The sequence below is a fragment of the Ornithodoros turicata genome, chromosome 2 (genome assembly GCF_037126465.1).
Source record: "Ornithodoros turicata isolate Travis chromosome 2, ASM3712646v1, whole genome shotgun sequence".
Taxonomy (NCBI): domain Eukaryota; kingdom Metazoa; phylum Arthropoda; class Arachnida; order Ixodida; family Argasidae; genus Ornithodoros; species Ornithodoros turicata.
In genome coordinates this window covers 105,366,298-105,391,051 of record NC_088202.1, presented here as the reverse complement: position 1 = coordinate 105,391,051, position 24,754 = coordinate 105,366,298, and the positions used below count along the sequence as shown (strand labels likewise).

The 24,754-nt window shown below is 47.9% G+C and overlaps 1 protein-coding gene across 2 annotated transcripts in view; it reads left to right on the top strand.

Moving 5' to 3' along the window:
- Positions 1 to 11,185: 11,185 nt before the first annotated feature.
- LOC135385913 (dymeclin-like) overlaps positions 11,186 to 24,754 on the top strand; it is a 125,458-nt gene continuing 111,889 nt past the window's right edge. For both annotated transcript variants that reach the window (XM_064615537.1, XM_064615535.1), the window contains exon 1: positions 11,186 to 11,196. The gene's annotated coding sequence lies outside the window, so the exon portion shown is untranslated. The remainder of the gene's footprint in view (positions 11,197 to 24,754) is intronic.

Genomic DNA, 24,754 nt, shown 5'->3' with positions numbered 1-24,754 from the left:
ATGTGTCAGAGCGGAAAAACCTATTCGGTTGTCCAACGGGTTAACGGTGAACAACCCTGGCACTTGTACTGCTTTTTGGACGCTAAAAAGTGGGTTAGCATGAGGAATGTATTTACGGGGAAGCAGATTACACAAAGTTAAATGTTCCTTAGGATAACTGCATTTAGAACTGCAGCTTTTTTTTTCCTTGTCTTTTTTCTTTTGTCATTTTCGACACTCCAAGTGAACCAATTAAAAAATCGATCAAACGACCGCTGCCGTTTCGATCAAACAGCGTTCGATCAAAGGGTTTTCGACCAAATGTCCTGCGTTCGATCAAACGGCTTTCGACCAAACGGCGTTCGATCAAATGTCCCGAAACCCATAACGACAAATCAGCAACGAACAATGGCATTTTTTTTTGTTAGATTTTCATGGCGATTTTAATATTTGAAGTTTCTCGGAGACTGTGCTTATCTTTTAGGCATCTTCTGCTCGGCCGTACAATCAGATTCAAATAGGAGAACAGCATCTCCACAGGTGCCTATAAAAAAATGATTGAATTGAACTTGACGAAGATGCTTCGTACGACAAGGTAATTGGGTAGTCACGATCGTTATCCGCAACAACAGTGAAAAACTTGTCATCCAAAATGGCTTGTCGCATGTGCATGCTAGCGCAAACACGGCATCGCATAACTGCGCCCCCAACTCGCCCTTCTTTCCGAAAGGTCAAATGCAAGGCGACTTTCGCAGACACTGATGATGTCTCCCGTATGGGCTTTCAAACACCTCCCAGGTGTCGGCGCGTCCAGCCTCTGTTCCACGTGTGGTGTGCGCGGTGACCTCCATCACGTCCTCCTGGTCTTCGGACAGTACCACCGCGAGCGCGCCCTCATGGAAACTGCTCTCCAACGCGTCGATCAACGCCAGTTCGACTTAGCCAAAATTCTGGTCGCATGGTCGGACCCCTCACATCTGATGCAAGGCCTACGAGCTGTTGCTGAAGGTAAAGTCATGTATTATGCGGGAGGGGGCAGCTGTCCGGAATAGTCGTAGCATTTAGGGCCCTGTAATCACCACACGTCCGGCAGTCACCAGGTTCCTTCGTTGGAACCATATCTAGTGGCGAAGCCCAACTACTGGAGGGCGACCGAATAATTCCCAGAATCAACCTACATGCTGGAACTCACGCTTAGCAATGGAGAGCATCGGCATGTCATTGGCAGCCTGCAGGCTTGGACCTTGTTGCGAGCGACGTCGATCATGTGCCGACGCCGGAATGATACTGATCTCGGCGTCAGGGTCCGCTAGGAACCGGTATCCCAATACGATTCCGGGCTTTGCAGACGCGGCTGGAATTGCGACTGGGATCGCTAGCCGCCATCAGTGACCTGCCCGCAGGTTTTCCTGCCAGGTACAAGGCGGAATGCATCGCAGGGATCTGTGGCAAAAGCGATGATGGTACGATGATAATCGGCCGCAGATACGATTGGGGCTCTGCTGTGTGTGTGTGGGGGGGGGGGGGGGATATATTTAATAGAGTGAAAAAAAAACGGAAATGTCAGCCAGGCTATTGCCACCTTGCTATTCCGAAAAAGAAACTGAAAAATAAACAAAAAGAAAGAAAAAGAAAGGAACTGAGAATACGCAAAAGAAATAAAGGAAAGGGAAAAAAATGAAAGAAAAACAGGCACGCAGTGTAGTGCGGTACAGGCACGAAAGAAAGTTCCAAGAATGTCCAGTCAGAGGGCAGACGCAAGGCCCGAGTCTTTTAAGAAACGGAGCAGGACTGTGGTGATGGCCCACTAGACCGAGGGACGGGACCGAGGAGGGTGGCCATGGACAATGTATTGCAGCCCAGCTGTATTAGACGGCGATGAAGGGCTTGCCGTTGGGGAATGTGCTGCTGGCAGTGCAGAAGACAATGAGGAATGTCGGCCACCTGGCCACAGCTGGAACACAAGGGGGAGCTGGATTGGCCCATTTCGTAAATAAGCAATAGACCTTGTAACGCCAACCTTTTAGAAAAGCAAGACCTTGTATTGCCAACTGTAGGATGGGACCTTTTAGAAAAGCAAGCGCCACCCGTGGCATGCAAGGGCTCATGGGAACTTAGAGCGCCTTAAAGCATTATGAGACGGCCAGAGGCGGAGGTAGAGGAAGAACAACAACATTCCCGGTGTGCGCAGCACCAGCGTTAGCCAGGGTAAACCCTAACCGAAGCAGACGACAGAGCAATGTTCCTCAAAGTTCCCATACTGCTTTGCGCTGCGCGCTTGGTGGCGCGCGCATCTTTTTAAAATCGTCTATGGGGTGCGGGCAACGTTGAGACGGAGGCGGTGCAGCAATGATTCCTCCTGACGACTGCAGCGACACGCAGTGAAAAAGGTAACCGAGGGGTCGATGGACTGCACGTGACTGTTGTAGGCGACGGCATGAGATCTAAATACTTGGGCACGGGCTGCACACCGGCGGCGAATAGCTAAATGGCAAGCCGAAAGTGTAAGTGGTGGACGTGCAGTGGCAGGAGTAGCAGCTGCGGCGGCTCGTCTTGCAGCCGCGTCTGCGCGTGTGTTACCGGTCAGGCCCACATGACCGGGCACCCATTGAAGGGACAAAGCATGACCATTGGCACGAAGTCTGTTATACATCTGAATGATCATGCTGGGTATATCCTGTATGAGGTTGGGGCGGGCCGACATCAAGCGGAGGAGGGACGCCTTGCTGGACAGCAGAAGATGCATGGGTGGGGTGACGGAGAGCGCGAGGTAGAAGGACGCGAGGCAGATCTCCGCTGGCGTCGTGGGCCGCGTGTTGTGAATTTGGGTCAAGGATTCACGTGCTTCCTCTTGTTCACACGACCGACTCAGAACGTCGTAGGCTTAGCTGTGTACTTGGGTTCGCCTCGCGAGAGAATTGTGTGAGGAAGAAAAGCTGCTCTGCGTCTTGCTCCAGAAGAGGTGCGCGACTTCATTGTTCTCTCTGTTTTTTTTTTTCATGTTTCTTTCGCTACTGCTTAGCTTTCTCCTTTGGTCCTCTGTCAGGGTCGGTTCTAAGCATGTGCGGCCGCTCTAAGGGGTGCGGCCGCGCCGGGCCCGCGCTTTGAGGGACCCCGCGCCTCGGGCGAGTTCCAAACCCGAAGTTAGAGAGCATTTTGCCGGACTCGTCACCGTATAAAATAGCACTGGAGAGAGCCTAACACAGGTACTCAAAACCATAATCATGGAGCTTGCCCTAGACATGAATAACTGCCGAGGGCAGGGTTTTAATAGCGGGTCAAACATGGAAGGCTTGAAGCAAGGTGTGCAAACCCGTATTTCGAGCGACTACATTCGTACGTTCCCCATGCCTTGTTGCAGTCACACATTAAATAGCTAACCTGGATTTCGCTGGGGACTCATTAATTTCGTCAAGAACTATCCAGACACCGGGTTGGGTTCAATCCTGCAGTTAATGTAGCAAAAGAACTTGCCCGAAGGACATCAAAGTAAAAAAAACCGTGCATGTTGGTGTTGATCTTGCATGATGAACTAGCACTGGGAACCGGACAGAGAGAAGAGACGACAGGACAGGTGCTAGACTTCCAACAAAAGTATTTATTGGTAATACTGTCTTTAAATATCACTAAATATCACACTCACACGGCTAATACCTCACCCACGCACTCATCATCCTTCGCCTTGTCCCACATTTTTAGGAATTTTACTTCGTTATCAAACAAAGTGATAGAAGCATGACTTACGCACTGTTGCTCGTTTTTTCTTATTTCGAATGCCTCTATTATTTTCCTGGTACGCTGGTTACAAGAACGACCTTTATTCTTCGTCTCCGAGAATCTTGGAGAACACCCACACGTCCTACAATGCACAGACAAGTGACCAGACGGGGTACCCCTCAGGGTAGCAGCATGCTCCTTTAGCCCAATGTTTAAACAACGCCCCGTCTGGCGTGGCGCCCGCCGGACCCACGTTAGTCACTGCATCAAGCGGACCAACTGGGAGAGTTACAGAATTGCTGTCGAATCCACTTTCGCGGCCAATACGCCAAACAGTGAAAGTGGCTTTTCTCGGGCAATCACTGATGCAGCGAAATTTGCTACAAGCGTTGTCCGCGTCCCCGTTCATTTTTCTGCGGTTGACGCCGAATACGAGAGGCTCCGTACCATTCGTCGTCGCGCGGAGCGCCGAGCTCGTCGCACCCAACTTCCATCTCATCGAGCTGAAGCTCGACGGATCCAGAAGGCAATTCAAAGGCGCCTACGTAAGTTAGCGCGCGACAGCTGGCGGAACTGCGTTGCATATTTGTCACCCCGTACAGCGATGTCTCGTATTTGGACCGTGCTCAAATTCCCCGAAATTTCTCAACCTCTCAACCTGCTCTTGTAAATTTTAGTACCACAGTGAGAGCCAAGGTCGGACCCCGAGACTGGCTTTATCTCTCTTTGTTTTCTTTTTTTGAGGGGGGGGATGTAGGGCGGTTTCGTTATCGAAGCGCGTAGTGGGGGAGGGAACAGAGGAAAATCCCATGTAGAAACTGACGTTATCGCCCCCCCCCCCCCCCCCGGTATCTGCGGTTGGTTTGAGACATGGTAAATGTCACCGCAATGCTCCGTTATGAGCATAAAAACACATCAACGGTCAGTTCAAGCATATGTGCCTTGAACAGCACGAGTGGTATGTCCTGATGATTTCATAGATTAAAAACTCTGCAGAAAAAATATGGAAATTTTCATGAGAAAAATTAATGTCAAAACACCATGGAGTTCCTGATAGGAACGTAATGTGGAATCACATTACACGTTGAGTTTCTGATGCGTTTCTGTTGACTCATTAAAAACACATCAAGATCACACAAGAAACTCAAGATTGATTTTTGTAAGGGATAGGACGGCCCATAATGCCGCTGTTGGCCTGTAGACACACGCAGTAGAGCACTGCACGAGCCGACTTTTCCGGGCCCGACCCGGCCCGGGCGCATCGAAAAATGGCCCGGCCCGACCCGGGCCCGGACCTTCATATTTTTATGCGGCCCGGCCCGGCCCGGCCCGGTGACCCAGTGACTAGAGCCCGGCCCGGCCCGGCGTCTAAGCAAATAGAACCCGGCCCGGCCCGGTGACCCGGCGAGTAGATCCCGGCCTAGTATTTCCAGCCGCGACGTACGCGTTTCTGGCGATTATCAAACAAATTTATAAGTAAATTTATAAGGAGAGAAGACAAACATACAAGTGATGGCGGTTTAACACCGTAACCGCACGAGACCAAATTAAATCCAGAACGCACGGGGCGTTATCGTTACACTGTCAAGATTTTGCGGAGATAGAGCATGCTGTCGACAAACTGCTTCTCCCAGTCCCTATCCCTCTCACCAAGCTTTGCCAAAGTGATTGTGAAATATGTGAGGAGCAATATAAAGTGGCTTGGAGAATGTTCTAGAGCGTCGAATCATATGCATAATGCAGTACCCTTTGCTTGTCTTTGCAAAATATGCACAGGAATGACGCAAGCGCATGATGATATGAACTAATGCATCTCCAATGTGTGGAATTAGCTGCGTGGCCCGGCCGGGCCTGACTCTCGGGAACATATTTCTCGGCCCGGGCCCGGCCCGGCCCGCGGTGGTGGCGTATTTTAACGGCAGGGGCCCGGCCCGGACCGCGGTGCTGGCGTATTTTGTCGACCCGGGCTCGGCCCGGCCCGGAGCACACAGCCAATAACAAGCCCAGCCCGGCCCGCGGGCCGGGTCGGGGGCCCGGGCCCGTGCAGTGCTCTAACACGCAGTACCGGTACCGTCCGTCACCGCTGTTGCTGCGGGCGACGAGAAGCCGGCGCCCGCGCGCGGCGGACCGCGGAACTCTTCACGTGTCCTGACATGTGAAGCTGACACTTTTTCTCCGAGGCACGTGACGCCAACGTCGCAGCCAACGTAATTTTCTGAGGCAATCAATCTGCATCGCGCGCCTTTTTCTCGTTCCTTCGTTTATTCTCGCGCCAAGAGAGAAAAGGGTTTCGGCGATGCGATGTACGGGACAGGATCTTCACGAAATTGAGCCCTTAACAGCTGTCGCTGTAAAACCTGTAGTGCCCATAGGAAAATTATTTTCATCCTTTTCCCTTTCTGTTCCTGCTGAGCCTTCAGCTGCTGTAGTACTCTGCAAGCTCTGCGATAAAAAAAAACATAAATATAAGGTGTCAGAGGGACGTATTAACTAGTCAAATCAGCCATCGTTAATGACTCTCAGCCTTAGTGTTATACAGTGGAACTGCCGTAGTGTACTTTCATCTTTCGTTGACTGGCATCTCCTCATTTCTTTGTATTCATCTGACATCATACTATTACAAGAGTCCATAATCTTTCTCTCCGGGGCTTTCATGACTTCCGTCTCGATCGCTGCTTCGGCGCGTTTCGTGACGGTGGCTTGATAACACTTGTTCGCTTCTGTCACCCTGCTCGATGTTCTGTAGTCTACACTTCATGAAGCTACATCACCGAATCCCAAATTATATCTCTTACGGCCCAAGCAGCAAAATGTACTGAAAGTCGAGTGCAATAGGGGTGGACGGGTCCGCGGAAGGCCTTGAACAGACTCCTGAAACTAAAGAACATTGATAATACACATACCGTCTACCCCTATTGCACTCGACTTTCAGTACATTGTGCTGCTTGGGGGGTTTCCAGGGTCGGATTCTGCATATCGCAAGTATTTATCTATCTCTGGGATTTGTGCATGCTGCAGCAACTTCCCTCAAGGATGAGCTGATCTACTGTTCACGTGGTTGCCTGCTTGCCGGTGACTTCAACCCCCAATCACTCCTCTTGGCGCAGTCGTGGCCGTCGACTGGCTGCTTAGTCAGACACCAGATTCACTTCCATTGCTTTTGCTCTCCGACATTTCTTAAATGCAGTTACAGACCTCTATTGACCTCTCCTTTTCTCCAGGAAGATGTCGTATATCATCTGGTCTCCTCGCAGGAATGGTAATGGGAGTGACCATATTCCTCTTCATTTTCTGCCGTGGTCCCACATTTTCATCTTCTGTTTTCATCGACCACTCAGACAGGCCTCGTTCTTGGCCGACCGTCTGGGCGCCTTCTCCATAGACCCTGCGTCCACTGATCTTGAGTGTCTTGCAGCTGTAGGCGACGGTGTCCTCCTTTTGTGTTACTAAGCACACCCATACTCTTCCGCACTGGTGGAATTTCGGAATGCACCCGCGTCCTTCGAGTAAGGAACGCCTGCGTATGAAACAGTTTAATCACAAGCGCTCTCCTCGCAACTGGTCGCTCTATCAATTGCGTCGTGCTCTTTTAAGCGAACTGTTGCTAAAGCTAAGGAGCAGCACTTGCCTTCGTTGCAGACGACTATGTCTCACCCCGCTCGTCGACGCGTGCCTGTATAGCGTGCTTCGTTGTACGTGAACTACCAGGCGGATATTTCATTCCTTGTCGCCTGATACCATAAGCTACCATAAGCGTACTGGAGTAGCCGGCCCAATATAGAGTTGGGACAACATCTCCATATTTTTCTCTTCTTATTACCAGCCAACCAACCTCGTCGCCTCCTTCAGATGTTCTCTTCCTCCGCGACCAATGTGCCCGAGGCCTGGAGGCGCGTTTTCTGAATGCCCTACCTCTTGACCTTCCACTCGATCCCTCCCCGGGTCCTCAATTTGCACTGGTCCAATTAGATGAGCTGAATGCACACATTCGTGGGCTATCCCATTCCTCGGTGCCCGGTCCCGATCGCGCATTCGTCCGTTTATTGAAACCCTTATGGGCATCTCACTCATCTCTTGGTATCTCTTATAGATATGTCTCTTCGTGTGCTGGATCTACGACATCTGAAAATTATCGAAGATAGTACTTGTACGCAAGGGTCGGAAGAAAGGCTGTTCGCTTGACAATTTAAGGCTCATCGCGGTAATTTCCTTGTTTGCAAAGCTGCTGTAGCGTGTTATCTTTGACCGGTTACGGTTACCTCACCTTGTTGTGCACCATGATTGGTTCTCCCCAGCCCAAATTGGTTTTCGTTGCACAGCTCCATCTAGACGGCTCATGCGTCTATAAATAATCACCTCTCCATGACAAAGCTTTGGATGTGTCCAAAGCTATCCCTGTGCTATGCCTCTCCTTAGCGTCGTGGCTAGTGATGCAAAACTATCGATAGTGCAATCCATACTATCGATAGTCGTATCACAATCGAACTATTGACAATAACTATCGATAGCACTATAGATAGTTCACTATCGTTAGACTGTCGATAGTCGACTATCGGAAGGCTATCGGGGAGCACATAAAAATAAAAAAATAAAATGCCTCGCTCCTACAAGTTTTACAATTGAATTCAGAGCACCTTTCCCTCTGACGCTGACACTGAGCTTCTCATGCCGCTCAGACCACCGCAAGGTCACGTGATACTCTCTAAACTGGATTGACTGTCATTGCAGTCTCATGAGTGCGTGCGTACGATTTTATGATGAACATATTTCGCTGCTTGCAGTGCATCATTGACTGCGTTTACATGGGCGCGAAGGTCGACTGAAGTCCCCAGTCGACTGATGGGGAGCGTCGACCGTCCACGGTTTGCATGGCAACTAGATAAGGCGCCTTAGCGCTCCCGAAATTCAGTCGACCCTACTCGCCAGCAACAGCGCCGCCACGTAGTTAAAATGTTATCTCGGAAGTAAATATATTTTATTTTCGCAGTATATTTATTTACGAAGTGTCTTATAACGCATTCTACAGGCTTTTCGCGGAGTCTCCTATGCCATTTTTCGTTCCACAGTCTGAAACATAGCTTGGTTCCGCTGCCGCTTCGAATCCAGCTGCGATGCGATGTCTAATTCCCGTATAATGGACAACATTAATTTAGTGCTTTCGTCGGCCCATACGCATCGCGATGGGTTCGAAGGGGTAGCGGGAACATCGCTTGCTTCCGCGCCATGCTTGCTTTCCTCCGAGAATCCCGAATTTCGCGGGCAATATGGGAAGGGCTCACTGATGACGTAACGGACACCGGTCGCCAGGTCGACTGAACCGGTTTACATGGCAAAGGGAAGTCGACCATTGTCGACTGAACTACCCGCTCCTAGCGACCTCTCTCCTCTGCGTCGACCTCCTTTTTCAGTCGACGTAGGCCGGTTTACATGAAGAAGGGAGGTTGACCTATCTCGCTAGGTCGACTTTTGTCGCCTTCATGTAAACGCGCCTATTCATACGTTACAGCTAAACGGAAAGAACTTGTATCGCCCATGATTCTGTTTTCGTCGTCTTGTGCCAGTGCGAAAACGAAGACGGGAACGAAAGCATCGATAATGACAACCAAATCAAGCTATCGATAGTAAAGGGAGGAAAACTACTGTTGATTGTCAATTATCGTAGAACTATCGATAGTTTTTCAACACTGTCGATAGTACTATCGATAGTTCACAATCGATAGCTTTTACACTATCGATTTACACTAGCTTTTACATAGTCGACTATCGATAGTCAGTTATCGATAGTTTTGCATCACTAGTCGCTGACCATCCGTTCATATATTATTTCGTGATGCCGCACGCTCAACTGCACCGACGCCACGTACTCTTCTGGCCAGTATTGTCAAAGCCATGGGGTTCCTTGGGGCTGTGCCTTGTCTCCTCTTCATTCGAATCAATCAATTGTCTCCTCTTCTGTTCAACCGTTTCCTGCGTCTTAACTCTTTACTGACTTGACTGACTTGATTGACTCGCTACTGACTTGACTCTATGTCACGCTCGCATTTCCGCCAATGAAACTACCGATGCGCTTTCGAGGGCAGCTCGTTTTCTCACCCGGCTGGCAATTCTGCTTTTGATTTCCAAAATCCTATATTTATGTTCCGAATATTTTACCATCTTCACAGCTCCTCTATGGCCTCTACCTTTCTTTCAAGTCATGAACTAGCTTACCTGGTGCAACGCTAAGGACCCCTCCTCTCGGACTCGCGTCGAATAGAAGTCTTAGGGCACGTTAAAGGAGCGCTGAGGTGACCCCCTTTTTCTTTTTTCGTTTTTTGCTGCAGAGTGTTTTCCAATTAATAAAATGACTTCCTATGCAAGAGAACGATGACCGTATGTGACCTACAGAGCGAGCGCGAGGGCTCTGTTCGGCACACCTTTGAAAAATCCTTCTCCTCGTGAAAGGAGCGCATTGCAGAACGAGAGGACGTCGTAACGTATGCTACTTCCCTCACGTGTCCAGTGAAGTACAGCGGCACAGCTCAAGCATGTATAGCAGGCGCGTGAGCTGCGAAGAGAAAACGAAGAAACAAGGTACGGAGCCTTGCACGTCACCAGAGCATCGTGTCGGCCGTCCGCGGCTGCTTTCTCCGACTGATTTTTGTAAATTCGATTGCACCGCTATAACGTACCGCAGAGTGAAAATATTTTGCATGGTGACGCCTGGTGGACAGCTTGACAGACGACGCAGGATTTCGAGCGATGTTAGATGTCACCTCACTGCCCCTTTAAGTAGCGGGTCCAGAGCGCAGGGAGCGCGCTCCTTTTTACTAAACGGTGTCATTCCTTTTCCGGAGCGTGGCGCTCTTGATGAACTCGCACGCTCCAGCTTGAAGGTCGGAGCGCGTGCATGAATGCTGCTCCTGTTTATGGAGGAAGCGGAGGCCGCAAAACCAATGAGCCGCCTTGGAAACTTCGTTGGGGCGCGTATCGCGCTCGTGGCTCTGGAAGACTCTTATTAGTAGAGGCACCGGAGTACGAGGGACAGAGTACACCGATCGCGTTGGGTAGAGCCGCTACTTAAAGGAGCACTTTAGAGGCACACAACTTTGTTTCTGTTTTTGGTCGGTATGGAATGTTAGGCAACCGAAAACAGTTTCCCACAATTAGTGCAACCGTAGCGAAATTGGGACGCCTGCAATAGCTCCATGAACCTCCCGCGCGCGAAACACCCTCCTTCGCCTTCACGATAGACACGTGATGAGCGCCGCCACGCGCGTCACTATGTGACGCGAGTGGTAGGGACTCTCCTCATTGGACCTGGGATCACATGATCGAGGTGAGCAACACTGCGCAGGCCGGAGCGTCTGCTACCGCTTCGGAGACGCCATGCGTTCTCCGGCTGCGTGATACCTGAAACGGAGGGTTTGAAGGCTGTCACCGACACAACCACAATTTTTTGGGACCGCAGAAACCAAGGGAAGAACAAGTGGTGCAGCAAGAAATTAACTGCGTCTTGTACAGCGAAGCCCCAGTGCTTCCCGACAGCGTGCAGCCCCTCCAACCGTTTTCTCCGCACAGTTGCTTCAGTGGCTAACAGGTGGCGCCACAATACCGCCGTCATCGCTTGCTTTCTGCTACTGTGAATTCTGAGATTGCACAGAAGCCACTCTTGTGATTGCAACCTTATTGTGTCAGGCTGCATATATGCTTTGTTTTTTTTAGAAAACGTGATATAATTCATATAAAGGATAGAACAAGACAGCAAGAAACCGCTCGCAATGTTCGTAGCAGACGGTCACTATTCCCAGAATTGCGGGACACCTACTCTTAAAGTTGGCTTAACCTGCGAACTCGATGCCTTCCATTGAAGCTATACATTCCGTCTGCTTTCCATAAAATATCCATTAGTAGTGAGGGTTTGAAAAAAGTGTCCACATCTAGGCGTGACGGCAGAAGGTTCCTCGATTGTCCACAAGTAGATTGGTAGCTCGAGACCGTCACACTTTTTTTCCTGAGAGACTTATTTTCGCCGTGTTGGCTTCATGGCAGAACACATTGGCGTCTCTTAATCCTTTAATTACGTCAAAACCAGGGCTTCCCCAAAAAGTGTCCACATTGGACATGAAAGACTGGCCTGTCTTGTGCTCTCTGCAACTTTATGCGCAGTTGCAAGAGGTCCTAATTTTTTTCCCACGACGAAAAAAGTACACGATACGCCTACGATGGCTTTCAGAGTATTTCTAACCAAATTCTTCGCGCCGTGTTGTTGCGTTGCTGGTCTTGTGGTATAGTGAGCGCGTTGTGGATTTGCGTTCTTGGGTTCAATTCCTGGAGTGATACTTTTTTTTTATACACATCATATAGTATTTTTTATTTCATTTATTATACCTGAAGTACTTTATAAGCGCTACATCAGGGGATTTGTACAAGGTCGAACAGCTTAACAAAAGCACAGTAATAAAGGGTATATGAGCAACATTCGATGACAAGGCACTCCATTATCGGATGGGGCAAGAAATATTTCTGTTGTTTCTGTCTGGGGGTTCTGTTGAGCCTAATGCGGGTTCAACTTCTTCAATTATGTTCTGGTTCAATTTAAATACATTGTGAACACGGCTAGAAACAAAAAGTGTGACAGTCCTAAATATGAAGAATCCGAAAGCGCAACAATGCCTTCGTTTGAAAAATACACACAATCTTAGATTTCAGGTACACTTGCTCATAAAATTGGCTTTACCTGCCTGCAGATCACTACCGTAGGCGCAGTGTAATTTAGTAGTTTCGATAAGATAGCACAGTATACTGAGTGTTGCACACAGTGTCGTCCACACCTGGAAGTATGGATTAGTTCATGCCTGTCCCTGTAGAAGCAGAGCGGCTGAACATTCGCCAATATGACTCTTTCGTTAACTAGCTTGACTTGCGCAGTTGCAGCTCCTGTGTGTTGGCGACAGCCCAGCAGCTAGCGCATGCCTTAGAGCAGTTGTGTAGATTGCTCTGTCCCTGGACATTGGTACAGACGGCGCTAATCCGAAGCACGTTGTAAGAACACGCCTTTCATGGTATCACTTCAACGTGGGATGCTGTCTCCGGAGGTGTGGCATGTGATGTGACGGAACCTCCTCCGGACCGCAGCTCGGTGTCGATTCAAGTCGTGGAGAGCAGGTGATAGAATCGATGAGTTGTGCAATCCAGCTCGGGGGTCTGCTGTTGAGGATTACTGGCAGAATCATTCTACCGTCGAGTCCTGAGTGACGGCTCGAAATTTGTGTGAGGGTAGACTTCGTCAAGACTCAGCGGAGAAGGCGAAGGCTTTAAGCGAGTGTGGTCAACAAGACTGCACTAAAATTGATGCCACCGACGTAGCCATAGAACAAATGCGCTTGCCCATGAGCTCATGCGCGGCCCGAGTCCGTGTGTTTCGGAAAACGAAACTACCGTCGTCTTTTATTTCGTTGTGACTATTGGACCGCTAGCCTCTACCATAGATGTATTGGGGTCTTCGAGATGAAAGTAAGATCCATACAGAGAAGAATTTGGGACTCAAATGCCAATCAATTAATTACTGGAGAAAATCACCAAGTGTCGACGCGGTTTCTTTAATAGAGTTTTTTATAATAAAATAGAGGTTCCGGAAGTGTCCAATAAAAACGGGCTTTTTGTTTAATTAATGAGCGCATGCTAATTGCTATGCTCGATAAAAAGAAATCTTTTAGATATGTAGATATCGCCACTTGTTTACGAATAATTCAACCGCAGGCCTTCATAAAACACCGTATAAGAGTGATGATAAACGCCGAGAAACGTATGCTACCGCTTCATTCAAAGATAGATGAAGACAGCGACATAACTGCGACCGCATTGAAAATGGACTCCCAGCAGCTGGCTCATTTTCTTGTTTGCTTACTGCCGCGAGTGGTTACGTCGGGTACGTACTAAAAATAAGTGATCCCGTAAATCTAGCTACATTGGTACTGATTGACGAACAGCAGGTCTGCAATAGCGATCTCTGGAAGTCCCTGTCTACTCTTTTGTAATTGCTATGGAAAATATTCTCGAGTACATCGTTCATGTATACATGTATATTAATTTCCACTAAAGGTTACACTAAGGCCATAGCTGCCTTTGCATCATGAAATTGTTCACAAATAGACCAATCTATCTACCGTGGCGTCGCTCATGATCATAGTCGGCGCCACCAATTATTAATATTAAGATCGTGCCTTTCTCACGCGGACCAATCATTTCACTTCACGAGCTTCTATAGCGCGATTTTTGATTTCGCAACGACATTCAACCAACAGAAAAGGCTTGATGCATGTTTCAATCACTGATCTCCATTGTAAAAGGCTGGATCGCGGATAGGGAGCGCGAGCGTGCGGCAACCGGCCGCCATCTTACTGTACCCAAAACAGTCGCTGCAGCGATCATGGCAACTTTTTCCAATTACGGTCGTACCAACCGTACCGGTAAGGATACAGGGCTGAAATTTCTACAGGTGAGTCATTCTTTATCAAGGAATAAATAGGCGTCCATTTTGTACATTTATTTGACAATTATGAAGTTTTTTTTTTGCCCAAAACCAGCACTGGGTGCAAGTTGTTTGATCGCTCTTCCGAGGTTCAATCGAACACACTTGCATTTTACCCGGTGGCAAATACAGTTTGAGTGCATAATATGCTGGAGAGAACACGTTACACTACACTGATAGTGTTGTCATCAATATGTGCGAGCATTCGAGCGCTTTTCTGCATGCATTGCTAGCACGGTATACACGGTGTTCTCTACGGAAGCAAGTGCACAGTCATTTCTTTGAATCACTTTCGCGCACAAGTTCAGTATTGCGACGTAATGAGGCCAAGAGAGTCAATCTTTTTCATGTATTGGTATTGTTTTGTGCCTTGGTTTGATTTGTGACAAAGAATCCTACGTAACGTTGGTGTGGTGTGACTTATACAGGGTGTCCCAGAAAACGTGTCATTGAATTATAATAAAAAAACTACACCACCTAGAGTCATGCGGTCAATGGCATTTGTTCTTACTGGGTTTTTGCCACCTCCTCGTGTGAATTTCGTGTAACGTAAATTTAATTATGTAAATTTTTCCGAGCTCAAGTCGGAAATTTGCCTAGTAAAGGTCACTTTTTTACCCCACCAATGTGAAGAGCGTGTCTAATTTAGTCAAATTAATCATAATTGACAGGGATATTCAGAAGCTATCCCATCGGAAAAAAATAGCCGTACATCATGCTCTACGGAGGCCGCAGAGAATAGCGCACGATGAATTTTTCAGCGCAATCTTTGTCAGTCCGACGAAAGGAGGTTGGAAGCCCAGCCCTCCCCGACATCGCAGAAAGAGATAAAACAGGCACGGCTTATCACGTCCGACTTTCGCTGGGATAATGCTTTCCCTCTCCCAATTTTAGGAACTGTTACTTTTTCTACTATCACTCTGTGGGCTGGCTTCGGAACCTCCTTTCGTCGCACTGCGAGCGATTGCGCTCAAAAAGTCATCGCGCGCTATGGTCCGGTGCTCCGAAAAGCATGATATTCGGCTATTTTTTCCGATGGGATAGCTCGTGAGTATCACTGTGAATTATCATGAATTTGAGTGAATTCGGCACGCTCTCCATATTGGTGGGGTAAAAAAGTGACCTTTACTTGGCAAATTTCCGAGTTCAGTTCGTAAATATTTACATAATTAAACTTGGAGTACATGACATTCACATTTGGAGGTGGCAAAAACCTAATAAGAACAAATGCTGTTGACCGCATGATTCTAGGTGGCGTAGTTTTTTTATTATAATTCAATGACACGTTTTCTGGGACACCCTGTAGATACCGCCTTTGTGTCTGAGCTATGTTGTAAGCTTGTTGCGATAATAATAATTTTTATTAATAATTAATAATGTTAATAATAGTTTGTAGCTTCTTATGTTATTTGTAGCAGTGTTTCAAAAGTGGTCTCTCAATACAGGTTTCCTCACGGGGGCTACCCAGAGGATCGTCTGTGCAGTGTGATGCGATCGAGCTTGCAGATAAGTATCATGTGTTCCTCATCCACGGGTTCCTACGTTACGGGGAGGAATTACCTCAGTGCACGCACTGTGATGAGCCTCTCTCAATTTTGCCCATTCTCTCTACATGTTCACATCATGGATCACATCACTTCAGAGAGTTTTATATGCACCTTAGGCCCCTTCACCCAGCATTGTCTTGGTGATGAAGCTATAATTCTTTTTAAAACAGCGTTTAGACGTTGCAATTTCTAAAAGAAATCGGGATTGTAAACCCCGTTTTAAACTGATGTTTTAAACATTTATGCAATGCTTTTGCTAAACAACATATTTATTTTTAACTAGTTGCATCCTAACCAGTGTTCTCTCCTTCAGAGCTGCCTCGACATACTCAAGAAATGGGTGCAAAACCTGAGCAGTGCCCACAAACTTCGATCACCGCAGCACCTCCAAAAAGTAAAAGCATATGTGTCACATGAGATTTTTAAAGGTATTCATAGTATATAATACCTTGTATTAACTGTTGTAGATCCAGCCCACCTCTACAGTATACACCCTCAGGAATTAAAACTTGTTGGGGAACTGTGATCATTGTTTCAGTTAATAGGCATGCACATATATGCTATAAGAAAATTATTTCTTGAGAATGCACTACTCTTGATAACATTCATGCAGCTGTAGGTTTACCTTCGGCCTCTTGGAACTCTCTGTAGTTGCCTTAGCTACAGGAGGAGTGTCCTCCAGCATGTCAACTACTTGCAAAAATATTGGCGTATTTAACATTATGACACAATTTGAAGGATTTCAATTCAGGAAATTTGCAGTGGCAGGGCCTGCCACAGTGAAACTTACTGAATATTTTATGGTGTCGAAGTGGCGGTTCCTTCAAGGTAGGAATATCGTAGATGGGAGCGTGTCCGTCCTGTGTAGTTTTTCCCCCCCTTCGTTGCTCCTCAGACTCAAGGAGATGTTTCCGTTCAATCGTATACACCAGCTCGCTTGTCTACTCTACTTATGTCCTTGAAATTAACAAAGTGTGGTTTGCATTAAGCAATTTGTAATGCACTGAACACATAGGCAGCAAAACAAAAATTTAAAATTCAGCATGTATGAAAATTGGGTGCAACAAATTTACATAGTCTACCTGTACATTGTTATTCCTGAGATATATATTGTCATTGCAGGGAGGTCACAAAACAATAAACGTATTGTTTTGTCACCTCCCTGCACATTCATTGTATCTTGAAATGCATATATGCAAGAATAAATGTTGAACTTGAAAAATGCATATTCACTTTATTCACAGAGCATAACATCACTTATCTTCTTTACAAGAGCATATCGTGTTACATCTTTGTCATGCAGAATGCACAACCAAGAAAGCCATCTTCCACTAAACATCACGTTTGACATGATTCACTTGGTATCATTTCATAGACAGTGTACACCAGGGCTCCAGTTTCAAGCTCCAAATCGTCATGTTGCAGTGACAGTGTGCAGTTTGGAAACCGTATATTCGTAGTGCAAGAGAGCCCTCGCACATTAAAATAAAGACGGGACTCCTATGAGAGAGACTCACGCTGAAGAAAAGTGTGCAAACTGCGGAAAGTGTCATAGAGGAGAATTTGGGACTCAAATGCCAATCAATTAATTACTGGAGAAAATCACCAAGTGTCAACGCGGTTTCTTTAATAGAGTTTTTTTTAATAAAATAGAGGTTCCGGAAGCGTCCAATAAAAACGGGCTTTTTATTTAATTAATGAGCGCATGCTAATTGCTATGCTCGATAAAAAGAAATCTTTTAGATATGTAGATATCGCCACTTGTTTACGAATAATTCAACCGCAGGCCTTCATAAAACACCGTATAAGAGTGATGATAAGCGCCGAGAAACGTATGCTACCGCTTCATTCAAAGATACATGAAGACAGCAACATAACTGCGACCGCATTGAAAATGGACTCCCAGCAGCTGGCTCATTTTCTTGTTTGCTTACTGCCGCGAGTGGTTACGTCGGGTGCGTACTAAAAATAAGTGATCCCGTAAATCTAGCTACATTGGTACTGATTGACGAACAGCAGGTCTGCAATAGCGATCTCTGGACGTCCCTGTCTACTCTTTTGTAATTGCAATGGAAAATATTCTCGAGTACATCGCTCATGTATATATTAATTTCCACTAAAGGTTACACTAAGGCCATAGCTGCCTTTGCATCATGAAATTGTTCACAAATAGACCAATCTATCTACCGTGGCGTCGCTCATGATCATAGCCGGCGCCACCAATTATTAATATTAAGATCGTGCCTTTCTCACGCGGACCAATCATTTCACTTCACGAGGTTCTATAGCGCGATTTTTGTATCGCGGTACGTATTCATCTTTTAGGCCAGTAGTTTCCAATCCACGGCGGTCAAGCTCAGCTCTGAGAAAGTCGATTGTCAAGGCATGTAACTCACTGGGCGTTGCGTCGGTCCAGTTGAATAACGGCATGCTGTCTGGTCGAGGGAGTCCGTTGTTGACTGCGCCAGATGTGGGGCTACGGCTGGGGGAACAACAGGCGTTGAAGGAAACGCCTCTTTACGGCACGACTTACATTCGCCAAGATGGCGAGGCTTGGAATTCTTCTTCTTCTTCCGCCTCAGGCATACCCACTGCCCATGGCCCCGCATTCGCAAGGGAATTACGCTTCTTCTTCTTCTTCTTCTTCTTCTTCGTCGTCCCACGGAGAATGGCCATTAGCCCCAAGAGAGATCGGCCGGCTATGAGGATGTCCAACTGTACTATGACTACTTCTTCTTCTTCCACCACTAGGAACAGTGGCCACCAGCCACACAGGGCGATTGGCCAGGGTTTGGTGCGGAGTAATCGCTAGAGGCTCATGAGACCCACGGTGACATGTTAGTAGAAGGAAGCCATAGCAGAGGGGAGGGAGGAAGCGGGAGGTGCAAGATGTTTCAGAAGCGGCCGCAGATGGTCAGAAAGGCGGCGGCTCTCGACGCTATTTCAAACCGCTATTTTTCGGTGTGGGAGGCTCCAAATGACAGGATGACTTGACGCTTCGTTCTATCGCGCGCTCGTCTTCTCGAGTCGTCGTCTTCTACATTAGAGCACTTCTTCCATGCTCACATCTCTTACTGCTTTACAAGACGACAGCAGTTTTTTGCCATGATAGATATCACTTTAATGCTCCTTTAACGCGCTCTTCCGCTGTCGCGTTCCTCTCTCATTTTTTTTCTCTGCCGTATTCGCCGTATTTCTTCCCCTCATTGTCCTCACTATCGTTTGGATGAGACCATAGATCACTTTGTTCTCGTCTGCTCTTGCTATTCAACTTACCTTAACACCTTCCTCATCGTCCACTTTCGTGCAAAAGACATTCCGCTCACACTTTCTACCACCCTCTGATTTAGTCGCCCTTCGGGGCGTTGCGTCCTACACCATCCTCTCCTCAATCATCTCCTGCATTTCATCTACTCACCGTTTTTCATCGTCTCCTGCGTTCTCGTCATTAACTCAGTGTTCTGTGGCCAATTTCCAACGAGCTATGCGCCACTTTCTTTAAGAGTTGAGTTGAGTTGAGTTGCGTTGATAAGAAGAAGGTAAGCTGTGTACTGATAGCTCGTCCCCGAATGAAATTATCTGTATTCAATTCAAGAATTCCCAAGAATTATTGCCATGTTACTGCAGAATAGCCGAATTTTCAGCGTACAAACAGAGTGGTCGTTTCACCCAAGTTAAGGCCAGTAGTGCTAGTGATCCAGTGCATTCATTTCATCCTGGCATAGTGCGCATGAAGGGTCTAGCGCACAGCTACGTGTGGTGCCATGCCTTTGACGGTGACATAGAACGAACAGTGATGACTTGCACGGCGTGTCAGCAGATGAGGAACAACACTCCCAGAGCCCCAGTACACAGATGGGAGCACGCCACGAAACACTCGTCAGGGATCCATGTCGATTTCGCGGGGCCGTTCAACGGCAAGTTGTTCGTTCTAGTTTTAGATTAGTTCTCAAACTCGCTCGAAGATCGAATTGTAACCTCTACTTCAGCAGCTACGATAGTGAGGGGCTTTGCCGTATGTTTGCTACGCACGGCCAACCTGACGTCGTATGGGACAATAGGTCTGAATTTATATCCTTAGAGTTAAGATTTTCTTTAAGAAAAATAGCATTCTGCAGGTGCTGGTCTCTCCTTACCACCCTGCTTCTAATGGATAAGCGGAACGGAGATCAAGAACGCACGCACGAAAACGTCTGTCTGTCAATGACATAGATAGACGTTGCCTGACAAGGTTCTTGTTCAACATGTTCTTCCTTGTACGTCAACGTAGAGAAGCCCCGCTGACCTTCTGTTTCCGGGGCCGCTTTTAACTGCGTTGGACATCGTTCACCCTGACAATATGGATTTGGATCGAGGACACAGACAAGAGAAGATGGGCTGGGATGGCTGATCAATTAGAACTTTCAGTCCCGGCGATACTGTTTTAGTTAGGGCCTTTACTCCCGCGGGACAGCGCTGGAGAACGGGAGCCGTGAAGTAATGCCCAGGACCTGCGTCCTATTAACTACAGTTCGACGATGGATCCCTGTGGAAAAGTCATGTGGACCACATCAGAAGGCGCTCACCCGATCTGCAAGACGTACCGAACTCAACGTGTTTACCGACGACCACATATGTTTCTTATCCCTGCGCCGTCGACTGGGATGACCTCCACTCCGAGCAATCTGGTACAGCATGTTCCAACCCCCAACACGTTGAACACTTCTGTAACTACAGAGTCGCTCGAAAATCAGCAGTCATCGCAGGGAGCTGCTGGACCGCGTTTGAGGAGGTCTACCAACCAATTCGCACTGTTTATGAAGCCTGACTGTAAGGCTGCGCGTTGTACTTTCATGCTTGAAGAAAAAGTTATATAAAGTTAATGAAATAAGTGTACACGTTGAGGAGAACGGGCAGCCTCCTCCTCTTTCTTCTTTTGATACTTCTGATACCACTACGTCTTTCCTTTCTGGTCTCGGACTCCCACGTGAACTAGAACTCAGCACACACTAGTTCTCGTATCATACTTAAGACCATTCTCACCCAACACCATCGTCAGGGTAGGAAAATGATTTCCAATTTTTTGCGTATAGCTCGACGATTATCCTTACAGTGACGTACATGTTTGTTAATTATTTTCACACGACTAGCGAGCCATATATTGAGACGGGAAGAAAAAGAAGATGACAAACGAGCCTGGGAACGAACATTGAAACGCAATGAGCATGTATGAGAGCACGAGAATGCGAGCTATCAGAACAAACGGAACAGTCCTATTGGTCAGAGAAGATGCAGCCTCGCTGCCAGCCTGCTCTGTCGGCGTGCTGGCCATGTCACGTCGAGACTGGGAAGTACCCGGGTTCGAATCCCGGTGCCGGCTGTGCTGTCTGGGGTTTTTCCTGGGTTTTCCTCAGACGCTTTCAGACATATGTCGGCACAGTTCCCTTAGAAGTCGGCCCAGGACGCACATTCCCCCAGGGCGTGAGTCGTGACGTTGCCCACATACGTGAGGCCGACAACGGCAAGCCCTATCACCACCACCACCACCACCACCTGCTCTGTCGGCAGCAGCCATGTCGGCACAGTTCCCTTAGAAGTCGGCCCAGGACGCACATTCCCCCAGGGCGTCAGTCGTGACATTGCCCACATACGTGAGGCCGACAACGGCAAGCCCTATCGCCACCACCACCACCACCACCTGCTCTTCGCCTGACGTTGCCCACATACGTGAGGCCGACAACGGCAAGCCCTATCACCACCACCACCACCTGCTCTTCCGGTGACATCACAACACGTGAGCGCTCGCAACGTGCAAAATAACCACAAAGAAGAAGCTTCACGAGGAGCACAGATTGCGACCCACGACCACGCAAAGCGTCGATAAAGTTGCTCGTTTCGTTAGCCTGAACGACTCGTTCAACTGTCTCGTGCCGTTAAGTTGAACGTGTGAAACGATTAAGCCCCCAGATTCGAAGACCAGCTACATTTGAGGGTGTGGGGAGGAGTTGTGTTGAGTATTGTATTTAAAATACTGTATTTTAAATACAGTATTTAAAATACTGTATTTTAAATACAATTTGCGGTATTTTGGTACTCTACTCAATACTTTTTGTTTTGTGTATTTGTACTCTATTTAAAATACATTGCATGGTATTTTCTACTCAATACTCTAATTACATATTTTGGATCTCGTCTGTGTCTCGTCTTTCCATTATCTTGCGTGTTCAGTGGAAATTTCCTGAGTCCCTCGACCCGGATAGTGACTCTAGACCCGGACATTGGCCCTTCTTGGAAGTCTCCATTTAGAGATCTTGCCTGGTGTGTACTAATTCTTGGCCAGTGAGGGTTCTATTATGTGTGCCCTGACGCGGTGACGCCGAATTCTGACCTCGCCGAGCAGGGACCTGCTAGAAGTTTGCTTTGTTCTGGGTCACATATACTTAGTGGAGTTATGTGGTATCTCTTTGTCATCTTTTTGGGACTTGTGTTTAGATGACTCCTATCACACAGCGGCGGCTAGCGTAGTGTGCAGGGTTTAGGTGATTCATGTGACATAGCGGCGACTTGCCGCATTGACCAGTGACCGGTAACTTTTTGCGTTCAAGGATTGTGGCGATTAGAAAGCGCCACGTATCACGGCGACAGAGGGCAGCCGTGCTCCGGGGGGGGGGGGGCGTACCCCTGGCACAGGGGATAAAAGCGGTGATTCGCTGGGAAAGATGGTTGATTTGCTGGATGCAAGCTGAAGAGGTAAAATAAACCATGTTGTTGCATTGAATTTCTGTGCGTGCTACTTGTTCCTTCGTGCGCGGAACGGACGGGCTGACGCCCCGAGGTTCTGGGAACGTAGGTTTCCACAACTGGCGACCAACGTGGGGATACCCCAGGCGGATGAGGACAACGGCTCATCTCCGTTCAAAGTCGTGGTGCCACGAGTTGCGTAAGTCTTTCATACGTCACTTTCATGACTCGGCCTTGGCAGGTCACAGCAGCGGCAGGAAAACTTATGAAAAGTTGTGTCGTGTTGCGACATAGCCAGGAATGAGGCAGGATGTAACAAAGTATTTCGTACTTGTCCCGTATGCCAGAGAGCAAAACCTCGTGGTGGTTTAGCCCCTGGGCGCTTACAGCCTGTTCAGAGCAATAGACCCTGGCAGATAGTTGCTTGTGATGTGATGGGACCATTTCCCCGTAGTCCTAGAGGTAACCTGTATTTGTTTGTGGTTACTGATCATTTCACGAAATGGGTTGAGCTGTTCCCTCTCAGGACACTGACTTTCCAGAGAGTGTGAGAAAAACTACTCGACAGCTTTTGCCGGTTCGGGTTTCCCGCACAGCTGATCACCGACAACGCAACCTACTTTACAAGTAATGTGTTCTCAGATTCTTGCGCTGTCTTAGACATTCAGCATAAGAAGACTTCCCCGTATCACTTCACCAGGCCCGAACGGAGGCCGCCCGGACAGCCAACGACTTGACTACAGCCCTGTCCACCCTGAGGCGGCTCAGACCTGAGCTTCTGGTGGAGACCAGGCCTCCCCCTCCTCCGCCGCCTGCCCCCTCTTCAGCCATGGACGACGCCGTCCTGGACCTAACTGACGACCTCACGACCCTGTAAGGGAGGGGCGATGTGGCGATTAGAAAGCGCCACGTATCACGGCGACAGAGGGCAGCCGTGCTCCGGGGGGGCGTAGCCCTGTCACAGGAGATAAAAGCGGTGATCCGATGGGAAAGAGGGTTTATTTGCTGGATGCAAGCTGAAGAGGTAAAATAAACCATGTTGTTGCATTGAATTTCTGTGTGTGCTGCTTGTTCCTTCGCGCGCGGAACGGACGCGCTGACGCCCCGAGGTTGTGGGAACGTAGGTTTCCACAGGATAAATACTGTCTTAATTGTATTTTAAATACTTTTTGAAGTATTTTGTACTCTATCTTAATTACTTTAATTTTCATGTATTTATACTCTATCTTAATTACATTCTAACGTTAGTATTCATTATCTTATCTTAAATACGTTTTTGAGTATCTTGTACATGTCTGATGTGGGCCAAGGACTATTTTTAATTGAAGCGCTGAATTGAATTGAACTTCGTCTTGTTCGCACGAGGGATTCAGAGCGTCGTAGACTGATCCCCAGTTCCCACTTCAGGACACCCGACGCGAAGTTGTTTGCAGGAGGCGGAGGTATAGACGGGCGTATCCGGCGTTCTGAGAGGAGAGGCGCTGAACCGAAAAGTTCGACATTCAGGACTTTCTCCACGGCGTTCGCGAGAGCTCGTGAGACCTACGTTCCCTTGACAAATGAGGTGGCATGTCGAAACCACACCTTCACGGTTCTCCGGTTTTCGTCAGCTGGTTTTCGCTGTTCTCGCGGCAGTCTTTTCGCATTACCTTGTTTCCTTGACGCTTGCACAATTAAGATAATTCGGAGTTCTTTTGGAGCGTGATGAGCCGTATAAGCATAGAAATGAGGGTAAACTACAGTCTGGTCAACCGCGGGACATCTACTCCAAAAGGAGTGACCCCACAAGGAGGCTCTGCGTGACACGCTTCCGCTCACAGATATTTCCGCTTCTGGATTTTGAGAGATACTGCGGGTATGCGACTTTTAAAAGCGGGCATTGAATAAGTTGATTTTGTTAAAGGCTGAGTCGTTGCGTTCTGCAGTGTTGCTCACACCAGCGCTAACGCAGGCGACCAGCGATGGTAAGTTTCCCTAAGTGGATCGATCACTCACACTCGCAGCACAGTCCAAAAGACATGGACGAAGACAAGGGCACATAACTAACACAACTGCATATTCACGGATAAACAGATTTAAGGAGCTTTTACCAACTATCCTGCCCCTATCCTTTAGTGATTCGATCAACTGATTCTTGATTGATTCTTTTGAGCATCGTTCATCGTTGTGAATACGTGCCGGTAAAACGAGCATCCATGCGGCAAAAGAAGTCTCGTCTGCTAGCTGACGGAAAACGTCACTTCGCTTCCGTCCCCGTCTCTTTGGCTCCGTGACACCG